Source organism: Canis lupus, chromosome 9 (genome assembly GCF_003254725.2).
Source record: "Canis lupus dingo isolate Sandy chromosome 9, ASM325472v2, whole genome shotgun sequence".
Classification (NCBI taxonomy): domain Eukaryota; kingdom Metazoa; phylum Chordata; class Mammalia; order Carnivora; family Canidae; genus Canis; species Canis lupus.
In genome coordinates this window covers 19,105,071-19,121,865 of record NC_064251.1, presented here as the reverse complement: position 1 = coordinate 19,121,865, position 16,795 = coordinate 19,105,071, and the positions used below count along the sequence as shown (strand labels likewise).

The 16,795-nt window shown below is 36.7% G+C and overlaps 1 protein-coding gene across 1 annotated transcript in view; it reads right to left on the bottom strand.

The window, feature by feature from the left end:
- Nucleotides 1-16,795, bottom strand: part of LOC118355732 (leucine-rich repeat-containing protein 37A2-like) — a 121,554-nt gene that overhangs the window by 47,471 nt on the left and 57,288 nt on the right.

Genomic DNA, 16,795 nt, shown 5'->3' with positions numbered 1-16,795 from the left:
GGAATTCAAATAAATAAGTCCATTTTTAAAATAAGACGATAGATTTGTGGTTTAAAATTTACTTTTAAAAATTATAGAACAAAAAGAATAGTGATTAACTAATCAAGACTATCTTTTTTTTCTTTTAAGTACCTATTGGCTTCCCAAATGGAAGGAAATGTAAACCAATGGGATTAAACTCACAATACATATTAAAACATCAGCTAAATCAATTCTAGAACACCCAAAAGAAAACAAGTACCCCTTTTTTTCTAGTTTTTAGTATGAAATATAATTCAAATAGTGACTAATATTTACAAAAAGTGTAGAAATTCTGGACACAGGTGAGTAGGAGGCCAAACATTTATATTCTTTTGGAGCTCTGGCTTTTAGGCTCTCAGGTGGGGATCAGAGGTATCATGGCATTGTGGTTATTGGCTGAGAGTTCTCCCTGATGTAATTGTGGGAATTCCCTCACTACTATGTCTCTTTTTTTACATCCCTCAAGTAGCTAACTGAATCTGTCTCAGCTAGAAAAGTTCTCCTTTGACATCTTAAGTAGCTGATCTTCACTCTTTATTTTCTCTTAGATTCCACTGCTTTTGTCTATTTATATTTTTGATGATGGTAGCTGAACCTCTCACTGACTTTTGAGTTTGCAGAAGATATTTGTTATTACTTATTTTTTATCACCGTCAGTGTCCTTAGGGACTTGGATAATGATGTTGACTTCATTTTTATCACTACAGAATAATTTTAGCCACATCTCTACTTCAATAGTTACCATCTCTGAGGGTAGAGGAGAATCTCCCTTCCAACATGGTTTCTGTACAATTTAATTTAGCTTTGAGACAGCTTGTTTCTTGTCTTTTTCTGTAATATTCCTAACTATATAAAATTTTTAGTTTATACATTCTCCAAATTTGATACTTCTCTTCAATTTATAAAGGAGCCTGGATTGTATCTAAGCTAAGAGTGGTGTTGTCAGATAAAGTGGTGTTTCACAATTTAGAGAGTTTATCTCTAGAGCCAATTTCTAAATGGGAGCTTCATATACACACATTTGTATATATTACATACACAGGTACACACAAATGTATGTGTATATATACAAATATACACACATGTATGCATACATATACATAAAGTAACTAAAAGTAATTATTAAAAGTCATAATTAAAAGTAATGGTCATAATTGCTCTGTCTTAGGCCACATGGTGGGTTGGAGAAAAAGCCTAAGCAGGGATAAGTGTGTTGCTATATTGCTGTGAATTCAGCAAAAGACTAGAGCCACTAAATAATGATTAAGGAAATGCATACAAGTGTTAAGAAATTATCATTGCTGAGGCATCTGGGTGGCTTAATCAGTTAAGCATCCAACTCTTGATTTCCACCTAGGTCATGATCTCAGGGTTGTGAGATTGAGCCCCGTGTTTGGGATCTGCTTGAGATTTTTTCTCCTTCTCCTTCTGCCTCTCCCCTTCCATTGGCTTGCCTGTATGCTCTCTCTTTCTCTCTTTCTCTCTCAAATAAATAAATATATCTTTAAAAAAAATCATCATACATCCCTTAGCTGAAGCTAAGGGACCAAAAACATCAGGAGTAGAGGTGGATGAAATGAGAGGGGTAGGGAGTTACAGAAGACCCAGCAACATGAGATGGGAAAACCTTGGCCAGAGATTGCTTCCAATGGAGGACAGAAGCCCATCAACCCTTTAAAAGGCCTGGGTTTCTTTGTTTCATTGAAGAGCTTACTCAGGTGAAAGGATCCCTTTGTTATCTTTTTGGTCTGGTTCTTTATGACAGATGCTAAACCTTCCTTTTCTTGGGTTTGAGGAAAAGGGGGATATTGTAGAGATAATCATGTTTTCATAATGCCTGGTAGAGATTATCACCCTGGTGTATGTATGCTATTTTTTCTTTAGACTATATTAATTATTGAGTCTCACATTTTCCTAGATTAAGTTGAAGTCTGGATGAGTGAGTCCTCTGGGATTCTGTTTTTTTCTGCTTGAAATTGGATTTGGAAAGAACCGTGGGTCTATTGGTAGAGCAGCAGAAAGTGAAATTAGAGTAAAATACTATATGTACAGCCTCATGGATCATAGCACGGATGCCAGAATAACTACCAATTAACTGTAGGAATCTAGATTCTGTTAGGAAAGAGAATAATGTGCAGATATCCTTTGCTTTCCAAAAGTTGTGTGACACCACTTTGCTTTTATGAAAGACCTGCAGTAATATCTGTTTTTACCAATGGAAAGAAATATGAAGAGGATTTTCACTTGTGTGAAAAAGTGGCATCCCCTATGTTTACTGTGCAATTGTCTGCAATAGCCAAGATCTGGAAGCAGCGTGAGTGTCTATCTTCAGGTGAATGGATAAGGAAGATATGGTACATATTCACAATGGAATATTACTTAGTCTTTAAAAAAAGGCTTGCCATTTGTAACAACATGGATGGACCTAGAGGGTATGATACTAAGTGAAATAAATCAAATAGAAAAAAGCAAATGCTGTATTTCACTCAGGTGGAATCTAAAAACAACAACGACAACAACAACAAACGAAACAAATAAACAAAAAACAGATTCATAAATACAAAGGACAAAATGATTGTTGCCAAAGTTGTCCCCATTTGAGGGGATAGGCAAAATAAGTGAAAGGGACAAAGAGGTACAAACTTCTGTTATAAAATAAATAAGTCACTAGGATGAAAAGTGCAACATATGGAATACAGTCAATAATACTGTATACAAACTTTGTATGGTGACCAATGTAACCATAGGGTGGTAAGAATTTCATAATGTCTATAACTGTCAAATCATTACATTACACCTGAAACTAATATTGTATGTCAACTATACTTCAATTAAAAAAAATTAACATGGTATAACACAGTTTTCAGAAAGCAAAGAATACTCTTACAAAAGCTTTCATAGGAATATCTTACTTTTGGATAGCGAGGTGAATCTGTAATTTGATTTATGTTATAGAAATAGTCTCTGACACAGAAGTATATCAGCTCTTATATTCCTGTATTTCATGGAATCCTTTCCATAGTTGCCACAATTGACAGGAATTATTAATAATAGCTGCATATGAACTCTGAGAAGCTTACTGGACATGGAGAGAATCTTACAGCTTTTTTTTTCCTTTAAATTAACACGTTAAGACTTCAGTTTTCTGATTTTGACACAAAATTACTGCGCTTATTTATATCTTAAAATGAGAAGAAAGGATATATGGTGAGAAATTAATTACAAACAATATTCAGAAGTAAATCAAATAATTTCATTTCTTTAACAAATTCACATTGGTGTTTGTTTTGAAGCCTAATCAATGGAGAAAGAAAATAAGCTGATATTGAAAGCACTAAGAACAACATTAGATTTAAAGAAGCAATTTCATCATTGAATGCTTTGTGAACTTTGGCAATTAATTAAATATTTCTGCAACAAATTAATATGCATTTTTCGAGAACATATTATATGTTCAATTTTCGGATAAAAATACATGTGGATAACTGAAATAGAGTGCTAAGCAGATGGAAAATAGAAAAAAATGCCTCCTCTTCCCCTCTGCCCAAAGGAGAAACTTCTACATGTCTGGCTATTAAACCTTGAGTTTAGATCCTCAGAGTGATGGAGAGTCCGGAGATTGTTTGTGGCAGGGTAAGTTTATTTTAGCACTTCCACACCTAAGATGTTAGTCATGGAATATATGTTAGCCAACTTTCCAAAAGCAAATGTGTCTTTTTATAGCATGATGTGTGTATACAATGTTTTGCCATAAATATTGCCCAATGTGGGACACCTGGGTGGCTCAGTTGGTTAAGCATCTGACTTCAGCTCAAGTCATGATCTCAGAGTCCTGAGATCGAGCCCTGCATCAGGCTCCACACTCAGTGGGGAGTCTGTTTCTCCCTCTCCCTCAGCCCCTGCCCACTGCTTGTGTTCTCTCTCTCAAATAAAATCTCTAAAAAAGTATATTGCACAACGTGTTTAGCTATTTACCATGGAAGAAGAAAAGCATCAAATAATTAATAGTATAATCGCATTCCAACAAAGTGCTTAAGAAAGTGTTAAATAGGTTTGAAGCCAGGATTCAGGAATACATAATCATATTAATTGGAAAGAGTCTATTGGAATCAGTTAAAAATGGACTTATAGAACATTTTAATTTACATGTGGTTTTATAACATGATAATTCAAATGATGGAACTGCTACCAAAATTACTAAGCAGAGGTTTTACTCAGCTTAGGTTAAGGAAAGAAGTGACTCATTTTTAACAGACATATTAATTATATGCAAATGCATACTTTAAAAATTCTAAAACGTAATATGCATCTTAATGAGTAAGTTAAATATTTCTTCTTAAAATTTTACTCATGCCATCCATTCATTTCCAGTTCTTTCATGGCTAGTGCAAAAGTAAATGTTGGCTCCGTGATTATGTATGCAGTGAGGCTTAAATTAATAAGATTTTATTACCTAGGTAACCGGCATCATGTTTAAAGTTATTGATCATGGTTCAGGAACCTTTACAAGAAGTTCTGTTGCTTACAATACTGGGCAAGTCCCTGGCCTTGAACTTCCTGTCAAACTCAGAATTCACCTTAAAACTTTTCATTAAGCCTTTAGAGAGAATCATAAAGATGAGTCTCTATGACTCTATAGATATAGAATCTATCTATCTATACCATTATTTTGATAACATGGAGACTCCATGATTACAAGGAGTCTTGATAAGTATAGCATAGCATGGACTCTGTGATCAGAATTGAGTATGAATCCATATAGAGACTATGTGGCTTTGGGCAAATTATTTAACCTCTCTCTGTAGTAGCTGAAAATGAGGGAAATAATAACAGAGGATGGCTGTAAGGATTAAATGAATTAACAAATATCAATTACTTAGAATAGTTTCTTGAATGTGGAGAGTGTTCAATAAATGTTTGCAATAATTATTATTAACATTTATTGTCCTTAGTTTCAATACTAATTCTATAAAGCTTCCTTAATGATCTACAGTTGAATACTCATCTTTATAGCATTAAATTGGCAATTATCTTTTCTTCACTTACATTGATGTGGTAAAACCATATTTGTTGTTTTAAGAGCAAAATTGATTGAATTAGCTGAGATTTTAGGATGGGGAAATACATTCATTACAGTTCTCAACATCACCAGATGAAGAATACTTTAAGGAATATAAAACACTTGAAAATTTTATCTCTTGGAGAAGGACTTACTTCACTTTTTTAGTGTTTTTAGTATTCGATTTAGAGATGAAATATGAAGGCACAATAATCCAGGATACAGATATAGCCAAAGAGAAACCTAAAGAAGATACCTTATCATTATTTTTTTTTATGGCTCATAAATGTATCCTTGCCCCAAAGCAGACAACCATGTTCAGCATGGTTTTAGATCTTCTGACCCATTAAAAAGTAGGCTTCTTTATATTTGTTATGTACTGTGCCTGGTTTAATTCAACAAACTACCTTCTCACCCCTAATGCTCCCCCCCAATTTAAAAAATTTCCCCTTTCCTAGGGATTGAACTCTTATTTTTTCACTCAGAATTTCTTTTTCGATCCATCATAGGTAAATACACTTTCACAGATTTCTTTTTTCCCCTATAATCTTTTCTGCAAATGAAAACCTTTTCTTGATATTTCTAAGATCAGTTACTGCCAGCAGCAACGTCACTTGTCTATTTTCCAACTCATTTGAACCTACGAGGAAAATGTACACGTGCAGGGGATAATGAAGGACAACGTATGAAGAAATTCCTCATACAATGTTTGTAGACAGAAAGAGAGGTAATTTAAAGTTTAATTAGTTAATCAAATAGTTAATCTTTTGCTTTGAAGGTGGAGATGTGTTCACCTTAAACCTTTTTTAATTGAAATGTAATTGGTGTACAATGTTATTTTTGTTTTTGGTGCATAGCGTAGTGATTTGATGTTTATATACATTAGGAAGTGATTACCACAATGAATCTAGTTGCCATCTGTCATCATATAAAGTTGTTACAATATTATGGATTATATTCCTATGCTGTACATTAGATACCCACATCTTATTTATTTTCTAACTGAAGACTGTTATTTATTATTATTATTATTATTATTATTATTATTATTATTATTTTAACAGATTATATTTATTTGAGAGAGAGGGCGATAGAGTGTGTGAAAGCGGGGGAAGGAGTTGGCGTAATAGAATCTCAAGGTGACTCCCTGTGAGCAGGAGCCTGACTCAGGGCTTGATCTCATGACCAGGAGACCATGACCTGAGCTGAAATCAAGAGTGAGGGCTTAACAAACTGAGCCACCCTGGCGCCCCTGGGTAGTTCTCAATCCCCTTGTCCTATTTCACTCATCCTGCACTCCCTTCCTGCCTGGCAACCACCAGTTTGTTCTCTGTATCTATGAGTCTGTTTCTGTTCTGTTTGTTTGGTTTGCTTTTTAGGCTCTACATGTAAGTGAAATCATACAGTATTTGTCTACCTCCTGTGCCTGGTTTAAACAAACTACCTCCTCTCACCCCTACTGCTCCCTACCGATTTTTGGCTTCTTGTTTATATATTTACTTAGAGTTTATTTATTTATTTTTATTTGAGAGACAGAGAGTGTAAGCGAATAGAGCATAGGCAGGGGAGCGGCCGAGGGACAGGAGAGGCAGGCTCCTCACTGAGCAGGGAGTCTGATGCAGGGATCCATGCAGGACTCCATCCCAGGATCCTGGGATCTGACCTGAGCCCAAGGCAGCTGCTTAACTGACTGAGCCACCCAGGGGCCCCTTTGGCTTCTTGTTTAAACAAATTAGTAGCTGTCACTATGGCCTTTTATTTTAAATTACCAGCCTTTCACTTTTTCTCCTCTCCACATCTTCTCATCTGAAATATTTTGAAGTCAAAGAATTAGCCTCTATTTACCTCTTTATATTCAGCCTAAAATAAATTGCTATAAAATGTAGGTAGGATGAACCACATCTGATCTGTCACAAAGTACTACTTTGCATTAGAGTATAAAAATCAAGAAGCAAACTCAAAATATCATGTTGTTTAATCTTTTCACGCAGGATTTAAATCCTTGAAGGTGTTAATTTCATTACTTAGCTTCCCATTGTGACGAACTTGAAAAGCAAGAGGCTTCCTTGGTTCCTAAATTGACTTCCATCGGGCATAGCCTGTGCCTAAACAGCGACTGGCTGTTTCTGACACTCCTGAGGGTGTTCAGGTTTTAAAGTTGATTACAATGTAAAATCTTGGGTTCTTGATTCTTGGAATTCCATGTCTCTGTCTGTGTCTTCAACTTCTCCTCCCCAACGCTGTCTCTAGGCAAGTAGAGGGTCATTAGAAAGGCTTCACGAGGTAAACTCTTTTTATACTAATATTATCCAGTCAATGTTTATGCTACCTTTCTAGTCCCTGCTCCTAATATGATAAAAAGACAAAAATAGCTTCTCTACTTTGTCATGTATAAAAACCACTTGCGAGAACATTTTTAAAAAATGTATATTGTTGTGTTCAACTTCCCGATATTCTAATTCAGTAGGTTGGGTGAGACCTTAGAATTTGCATTTTCAATAAGCTCTTCTGGAGATTCTGATGTAGGTGGTCCTTCCGCATGGTTTCAGAAAACCTGCCTTAGAAAGCTTTAATCAATACAAAGCTTTCTGATTTCTGGCAATCAGAAACAAGCACAGGTAATCACAGTCAGTAAAGTTGCCCATTATACAGGATTTATCAATCTTCATGAAGTCTTAATATTCTGAAACCGTTGCCTCCAGCCAGAGTCATAACCTTTAACTACATTGGAAATAACTTCTTACTTTAATCATGAGGAAATGTGATTTTTTAGGTTAGATCAAGATAATCATCAAGAAAAAACAATGGAGGGACTGAGCCTGCGTGGCTCAGGTTGGGCGGCTGCCTTCAGCTCAGGGCGTTATCCTGGAGTTCTAGGATGGAGTCCCACATCAGGCTTCCTGCAAGGAGCTTGCTTCTCTCTCTGCCTGTGTCTCTGCCCCTGTGTCTCTCATGAATAAATAAATTAAAAGGAAGAAAGAAAAAAAATGGAAGACACTTTATCAGTTGGCTTGTTACAAAGTTAAACCTTGGAGAATCTACCTGACACTCTATGGTCTGTGCCTATTGCCAGTGAAAGCCCAGTCCTATTATTATTATTTGTTGAATAACATATCCCCCTACTGGCATACTTGCTGAAATCTTCTTACATCATCATCATCATCATCGTCATCATCATCATCATCATCATCATCATCATCATCATTTATTTTGGAAGAAAGCACTAGAGTCAAAGTTCAAAGTTCAATATTTTCACATCAGCATCATGCCAAAGGATTCTGCTCTTCAGGTTGGAGCCACCCTTTGAAAGCTAGGTGGTAAAAGTACGTTCATTGATGTGATTTGCCCAATGCAATTAACCTTAAAAGAAAATGAGAGATTCGGCTCTTAGGCCAGAGGTCAAGTCTCGAATTTCAGATCTGGATTGGACATACTTTTGTTTTTAAGTAAGCAGTGTGTTCCCTTTAACCAGTCCAGATTAGATTGGCCAGAACTGCAGGGGGAAGTACCCTTCAGTTGGCGATGCACTGTTCAGGATTCATCACACTGATTTTTCTATCCCTCTGGCATGACCTTGAGGCATTTCATAAAAGGTGAAACAACACATGATATAAGAATAAATAAGATCTCTGCTTCCCAGATACGAACCAGTATACTCTGGAAAGTTAGGCTTTGTGGTTTTAAAGTTCAGGAAAGTGGTCTTTTTTCTAACAATGTGTGGAATTTCTATGCTCTTCTGGTAATTTTTGGAGATACAAGTGTTTCTGAACATTCCAGTCATTTCTTTCACTATGCCTATATATTACTACATCCTATACCCTATTCTCTGATCCAGCAGGTCTTAAAGTGTGGTCTGGGGAATACTGTGCAGTCACTATGTTTATAGTAAGATGTTATATGCTTTTTAAATTTTTATGAATGTACAATGAAATTTTCCAGAAATTCATGATGTGTGTGATATTTCAAGAGTGAATGCAGAAGCAAATATTACCATCCATTTATCTTGCTTCTATTAATCCAGATAATAGAGTTAAAAAATTGTTTTTCTCTGGAAAATATAGTTATTTTCATAATAGTATGTTAATTATATTAAAATGTAATGGGTTATTAGTGTTATTTAAACAAATTAATATTTTTAAAAATGATCAGTTTTAATTTCTAACAAGCAAATATTGATAAATATAACCAATAGACAGATTGTTGAGATCCTAAATCACTAAGAATGCTAAAAAATGTGATATATATGTACATATATGTGTATATATGTACATATGTGTATATGCTTGTATATATGTGTATATGTATGTGTATATATATATATAAAATTATGTCATAAAAAAAGAAATAAATCCTGCCGTTTGTCACTACACCAGTAAATCTTTAAAGGATTATGCTAAGTGAAATAAATCAGACAGAGGAAGACAAATACTGAATGAACTCACAGACATGTGTAATCTAAAAACAGACTGAACTCACAGAAACAGAGTACATTGGTGATTGCCAAGGGTGGGGGTTGGGTTAGGGTTGTGTGTAAGAGTGGTGTAAGGGTAAAAAAGTTTAAAGATGAATAGATTCTTTTTTTTATTTGATTAGTTTCTGTGACAGCACTTTAACAATTCTTTTTTAAAAAATATTTTATTTATTTATTCATGAGAGACACAGAGAGAGAGGCAGAGACACAGGCAGAGGGAGAAGCAGGCTCATGCGGGGAGCCCAACGTGGGACTCAACCCCGAGATTCCAGGATCACACCCTGGGCCGAATCAGATGCTCCACCGCTGAGCCACCCAGGCATCCCCAAGATTAATAGATTCTAAGGATCTAATGTACAGCAGGTGACTACAGATAATAATAGTGTATTTTTGTATACCTGAAAGTTGCTAAGAGAGTGGTCTTAAATGTTCTCATCTCAAAACCAACAAACAAAAAAAAGGTAACTTTGTTGGGTGATGGTGTAACCTTATGGTGGTAATCATTTCCCAATATATCTGTGTATCAAATCATCAGGCTCTGTACCTTATACTCACAAAATGTCATATGTCATGTATATCTCAATAAAAGTGGAGGGGGAAAAAAAGTGTAACGGTGACGTGAAACCAAAATATTTGACTCGGGCTCTTATCCCCACACTGGTTCACTATCCTGTCTAAAATACTTCTTTTGGCTGAAATACTTGTAAAATTCTTCATTTGTCTAAAATATTTTTTAAAGGCTTTCCATTTTCTGTATGTAAATCTTCACCATCCTTTGAAATTCTTTTCAGCATCCACCACATCTATAATTGTTTTCCTGTTCACCTCTACTCCAATTCTGCGCCATTAATCATTTTCACCTTTTTATTATAATTTATTTTTCTTTATGATTGGTTTTCATATGAGCTTGTAAGATTCTTGAGGAAATTAAAAAGCAAGGTCTGCTTATTATTCGTGGATCTTTTTTCCCTTTCTCTCAGACCTTAGTTTAGTGCCTTGTACAAAGTAGGAACTTTATAACTGTGTTTTGGGTATGGCCCTACACATTTTCCTCCTTAGTTCAAAGAATTCTTTGTAATCCAACTGCAGATTTGATTCAAAGGCAAATAGGTAAAGCAATGGACAATGAATGTAGGGTCATCTTTGAGCCCAATGTGGAGCTGACAGTATGGCCTGTAGTTGCCTGCAGTCTCCCTGTGACCCTTCACCACCCAGAGAGTTCCTGCCTCCCATCCCTACTCCCTCCCCTACCATATTCCCTTTGTCCTTTCTGTGCAGGTTCACTTCTCCTCAAATATTCAGGAAAAAAAATCTTATTAAATATATATATATACATATATATATATTTGTTAAATATTTATTTATTCATGAGAGACACAGAGAGATTGAGAGAGAGAGAGAGAGAGAGAGAAAGAGAGAGAGTGAGAGGCAGAGACACAGGCAGAGGGAAAAGCAGGCTCCATGCAGGGAGCCCAACGTGGGACTGGATCCCAGGACTCTAGGATCACGTCCTGGACTGAAGGCAGATGCTCAACCGCTGAGCCACCCAGGTGTCCCTTATTAAATATTTCTTTTTAAAAATGGACAAATAATAGACTAATAACATTTAAAGCCTCTTTATGAACCTCTGTTTTTTTTTTTGTTTTTTTTTTTTGGAGGGGGTTGTTTGTTTTTTTATGGAATGAGATTGGATATAAGGAAGTAAATATACCAACAAATGAGTAAACAACTTATTTTCCTCCCTAGTACTTCTATTTTAAATAGAGAAAAAGATCATCTCTTTTTGTAATTTGAATAAATAAAAGAAAATATCTATATATATTTGGAGGGGTTTGACAGAAGAAGAGAGATTGGTTTTCTGTTTTTTTTGTTTTGTTTTGTTTTCTGTTTGTTTTGTTTTTAAAGATTCATTTATTTATTTTAGAGAGAGCATAAGCCCGCATGTGGGGGGGCAGGGGTAGAGGGAGAGAGAGAAAATCGTAAGCAGACTCCCTATTGAGAACAGAGCTGGACTTGGGGCTTGATCTCACCACCTTGAGATCATGACCTGAGCTGAAATTAAGAGTTGGATGCTTAACCAACTGAGCCACTCACGTGCCCCAAACGAAGGGTGATTGTTTCGCAAAGATGGATGCATCCAATCTGGATGATATTGATTGTAATTCCTAGTTAAGTAGTCATGCAGTGAGAACCGTGAGAGACACCCAGCATTTAACCACTGTCTGCCTTCCCAATCTCCTTGTTATTATACCACTAACAAAGACAATAAACTTGTACTAAATCTCATCCCTTAAACAGTGGTTTATAAGAAATAAGTTTATGCCATTCACAACTTCAAATTGAGTTTTAACACATCATATCTTTATGTATAAAAGATATAAAAATACCTTTCATTATGGGCAGCGCACAGCAATAATGAAAAGCACGAGAAAAGCATCAGAAAACCTAGGCTCTGCTGTCTGTCTCTTAGGGAAGAGTTAAGTAGTTTTAATTGAGTTACTTGAATCCTCTAGATTTTGGTTTCCCCACCTTTACTCAATGATTTTCAGTCTCTTCCTGAAACTGATTCTGTAAAATCAGGGTCCTAGTCTACATAATGTTTTTTTTTTCCAGTTGTATGGAAAATAACTCAAGGGCTATTCCAGACATTAAAGATGCCTAGATTACAAATGCCTGGTTCACATTCAACCAGGAAGTTAGTGGTAAAATCATGGTGAAAATGCAATTACCTTGAATTTCAATTCTCTATCTGTCCATAAAATTCTAGCCCTAATATCAACCCAGTATCAGAGAAAGGGACAGGGTAAGGGGAAAGCCACTAGAATGGGGACAGAAACACAGGTAGGATTGGATTTCTTTCTTTCTTTCTTTTTTTTTCTTCTTCCTTCCTTCCTTCCTTCCTTCCTTCCTTCCTTCCTTCCTTCCTTCCTTCCTTCCTTCTTTCTTTTCTTTCTTTTTAAATATTTTATTTATTTATTCATGAGAGACCCAGAGAGAGAAGCAGAGACACAGGCAGAGGGAGAAGCAGGCTCCACGCAGGGAGCCCGAGTGGGACTCGATTCAGGGTCTCCAGGATCACGCCCTGGGCTGAAGGCGGAGCTAAACCTCTGAGCCACCCGGGCTGCCCGGATTAAGTGATTTCTTAACCTATCTTCCACATGAAGGGAATCTGTGATTAAAAAATATATATATTTTAGGGGCACCTGGGTGGCTCAGTTGGTTAACTGTGGGACTCTAATTTTGGCTCAGGTCATGACCTCAGGGTCCTGGGATTCAGCCCTGCATTAGACTTGCTGTTCAGCAAGGAGTCCTCTTATCTCCTTCTTCTTCTGCCCCTCCCCCTGTTCCTACTTCGGTGCGTGTGTGCATGTTTTCATGCATGCTTCTTCTCTCCCTGAAATAAATAAATAAATCCTTAAAAATATATTAAATAACTTGAAAAATATATATGGTCTATATTAATTAAATCAACACTAAATTTGTTTACAGACACTTTCTCTTTTCCCCAATTCTGAATCTTATCTAGAAGGCCAACGCATTATTTTCAAAAATCAAGTTTTCTGATGTTTTTAAATGATAAGGATGTTCACAAGATTGTACTCATGTTAGTCCATAACTGTTAACTATAGCACACTGATGACTTCTGCTATACCTAAGAGTGTTGTTTGCTAAAATTTTAGAAAAATGCTGAATTTACAAATTGCTAATTCTACTCATGGAACAGATTTCAAAAGTTCAGAGTCAGAGATTTGTTTATTAAAATTAATTCTGAATTATATTGTACTTTTTCCCTCCTCATGAATTTTCTTGGTATCATATTTATTTCTTCCTATTAATAATATATACCATAGAATTTCCATATTTTAAAAAGTAAATATAGCAAATAGTTCCTTTTACTAATATTAGTTAATAAAAGTGCCTGGAATTTTATGTGCTGCCTGAACCTCTAGAGAAAAATTATTTGTTTTTTTTTTTGTTTTTCTTTTTTATTGGTGTTCAATTTACTAACATACAGAATAACCCCCAGTGCCCGTCACCCATTCACTCCCACCCCCCGCCCTCCTCCCCTTCCAACACCCCTAGTTCGTTTCCCAGAGTTAGCAGTCTTTACGTTCTGTCTCCCTTTCTGATATTTCCCACATATTTCTTCCCCCTTCCCTTATATTCCCTTTCACTATTATTTATATTCCCCAAATGAATGAGAACATATAATGTTTGTCCTTCTCCGACTGACTTACTTCACTCAGCATAATACCCTCCAGTTCCATCCACGTTGAAGCAAATGGTGGGTATTTGTCATTTCTAATAGCTGAGTAATATTCCATTGTATACATAAACCACATCTTCTTTATCCATTCATCTTTCGATGGACACCGAGGCTCCTTCCACAGTTTGGCTATCGTGGCCATTGCTGCTATAAACATCGGGGTGCAGGTGTCCCGGCGTTTCACTGCATCTGTATCTTTGGGGTAAATCCCCAGCAGTGCAATTGCTGGGTCGTAGGGCAGGTCTATTTTTAACTGTTTGAGGAACCTCCACACAGTTTTCCAGAGTGGCTGCACCAGTTCACATTCCCACCAACAGTGTATGAGGGTTCCCTTTCCTCCGCATCCTCTCCAACATTTGTTGTTTCCTGCCTTGTTAATTTTCCCCATTCTCACTGGTGTGAGGTGGTATCTCATTGTGGTTTTGATTTGTATTTCCCTGATGGCAAGTGATGCAGAGCATTTTCTCATGTGCATGTTGGCCATGTCTATGTCTTCCTCTGTGAGATTTCTCTTCATGTCTTTTGCCCATTTCATGATTGGATTGTTTGTTTCTTTGGTGTTGAGTTTAATAAGTTCTTTACAGATCTTGGAAACTAGCCCTTTATCTGATATGTCATTTGCAAATATCTTCTCCCATTCTGTAGGTTGTCTTTGAGTTTTGTTGACTGTATCCTTTGCTGTGCAAAAGCTTCTTATCTTGATGAAGTCCCAATAGTTCATTTTTGCTTTTGTTTCTTTTGCCTTCGTGGATGTATCTTGCAAGAAGTTACTATGGCCGAGTTCAAAAAGGGTGTTGCCTGTGTTCTTCTCTAGGATTTTGATGGAATCTTGTCTCACATTTAGATCTTTCATCCATTTTGAGTTTATCTTTGTGTATGGTGCAAGGGAGTGGTCTAGTTTCATTCTTCTGCATGTGGATGTCCAATTTTCCCAGCACCATTTATTGAAGAGACTGTCTTTCTTCCAATGGATAGTCTTTCCTCCTTTATCGAATATTAGTTGCCCATAAAGTTCAGGGTCCACTTCTGGATTCTCTATTCTGTTCCACTGATCTATGTGTCTGTTTTTGTGCCAGTACCACACTGTCTTGATGACCACAGCTTTGTAGTACAACCTGAAATCTGGCATTGTGATGCCCCCAGATATGGTTTTCTTTTTTAAAATTCCCCTGGCTATTAGGGGTCTTTTCTGATTCCGCACTAATCTTAAAATAATTTGTTCTAACTCTCTGAAGAAAGTCCATGGTATTTTGATAGGGATTCCATTAAACGTGTATATTGCCCTGGGTAACATTGACATTTTCACAATATTTTTTTAACTTTTTTTTTCTTCTTTTATTTATTATTTATGATAGTCACAGAGAGAGAGAGAGAGAGAGAGAGAGAGAGAGAGAGAGAGAGAGGCAGAGACACAGGCAGAGGGAGAAGCAGGCTCCAAGCACCGGGAGCCCGATGTGGGATTCGATCCCGGGTCTCCAGGATCACGCCCTGGGCCAAAGGCAGGCGCCAAACCGCTGCGCCACCCAGGGATCCCGACATTTTCACAATATTAATTCTGCCAATCCATGAGCATGGAATATTTTTCCATCTCTTTGTGTCTTCCTCAATTTCTTTCAGAAGTGTTCTATAGTTTTGAGGGTATAGATCCTTTACATGTTTGGTTAGGTTTATTCCTAGGTATCTTATGCTTTTGGGTGCAATTGTAAATGGGATTGACTCCTTAATTTCTCTTTCTTCAGTCTCATTGTTAGTGTATAGAAATGCCACTGACTTCTGGGCATTGATTTTGTATCCTGCCACACTACGGAATTGCTGTATGAGTTCTAGCAATCTTGGGGTGGAGACTTTTGGGTTTTCTATGTAGAGTATCATGTCATCGGCGAAGAGGGAGAGTTTGACTTCTTCTTTGCCAATTTGAATGCCTTTAATGTCTTTTTGTTGTCTGATTGCTGAGGCTAGGACTTCCAGTACTATGTTGAACAGCAGTGGTGAGAGTGGACATCCCTGTCTTGTTCCTGATCTTAGGGGAAAGGCTCCCAGTGCTTCCCCATTGAGAATGATATTTGCTGTGGGCTTTTCATAGATGGCTTTTAAGATGTCGAGGAATGTTCCCTCTATCCCTACACTCTGAAGAGTTTTGATCAGAAATGGATGCTGTATTTTGTCAAATGCTTTCTCTGCATCTAATGAGAGGATCATATGGTTCTTGGTTTTTCTCTTGCTGATATGATGAATCACATTGATTGTTTTACGAGTGTTGAACCAGCCTTGTGTCCCAGGGATAAATCCTACTTGGTCATGGTGAATAATTTTTTTAATGTACTGTTGGATCCTATTGGCCAGTATCTTGTTGAGAATTTTTGCATCCATGTTCATCAGGGATATTGGTCTGTAATTCTCCTTTTTGGTGGGGTCTTTGTCTGGTTTTGGAATTAAGGTGATGCTGGCCTCATAGAACGAATTTGGAAGTACTCCATCTCTTTCTATCTTTCCAAACAGCTTTAGGAGAATAGGTATGATTTCTTCTTTAAATGTTTGATAGAATTCCCCTGGGAAGCCATCTGGCCCTGGACTTTTGTGTCTTGGGAGGTTTTTGATGATTGCTTCAATTTCCTCCCTGGTTATTGGCCTGTTCAGGTTTTCTATTTCTTCCTGTTCCAGTTTTGGTAGTTTGTGGCTTTCCAGGAATGCGTCCATTTCTTCTAGATTGCCTAATTTATTGGCGTATAGCTGTTCATAATATGTTTTTAAAATCGTTTGTATTTCCTTGGTGTTGGTAGTGATCTCTCCTTTCTCATTCATGATTTTATTAATTTGAGTCTTCTCTCTCTTCTTTTTAATAAGGCTGGCTAATGGTTTATCTATCTTGTTAATTCTTTCAAAGAACCAACTCCTGGTTTTGTTGATCTGTTCCACAGTTCTTCTGGTCTCGATTTCGTTGAGTTCTGCTCGAATCTTTATTAACTCCCTTCTTCTC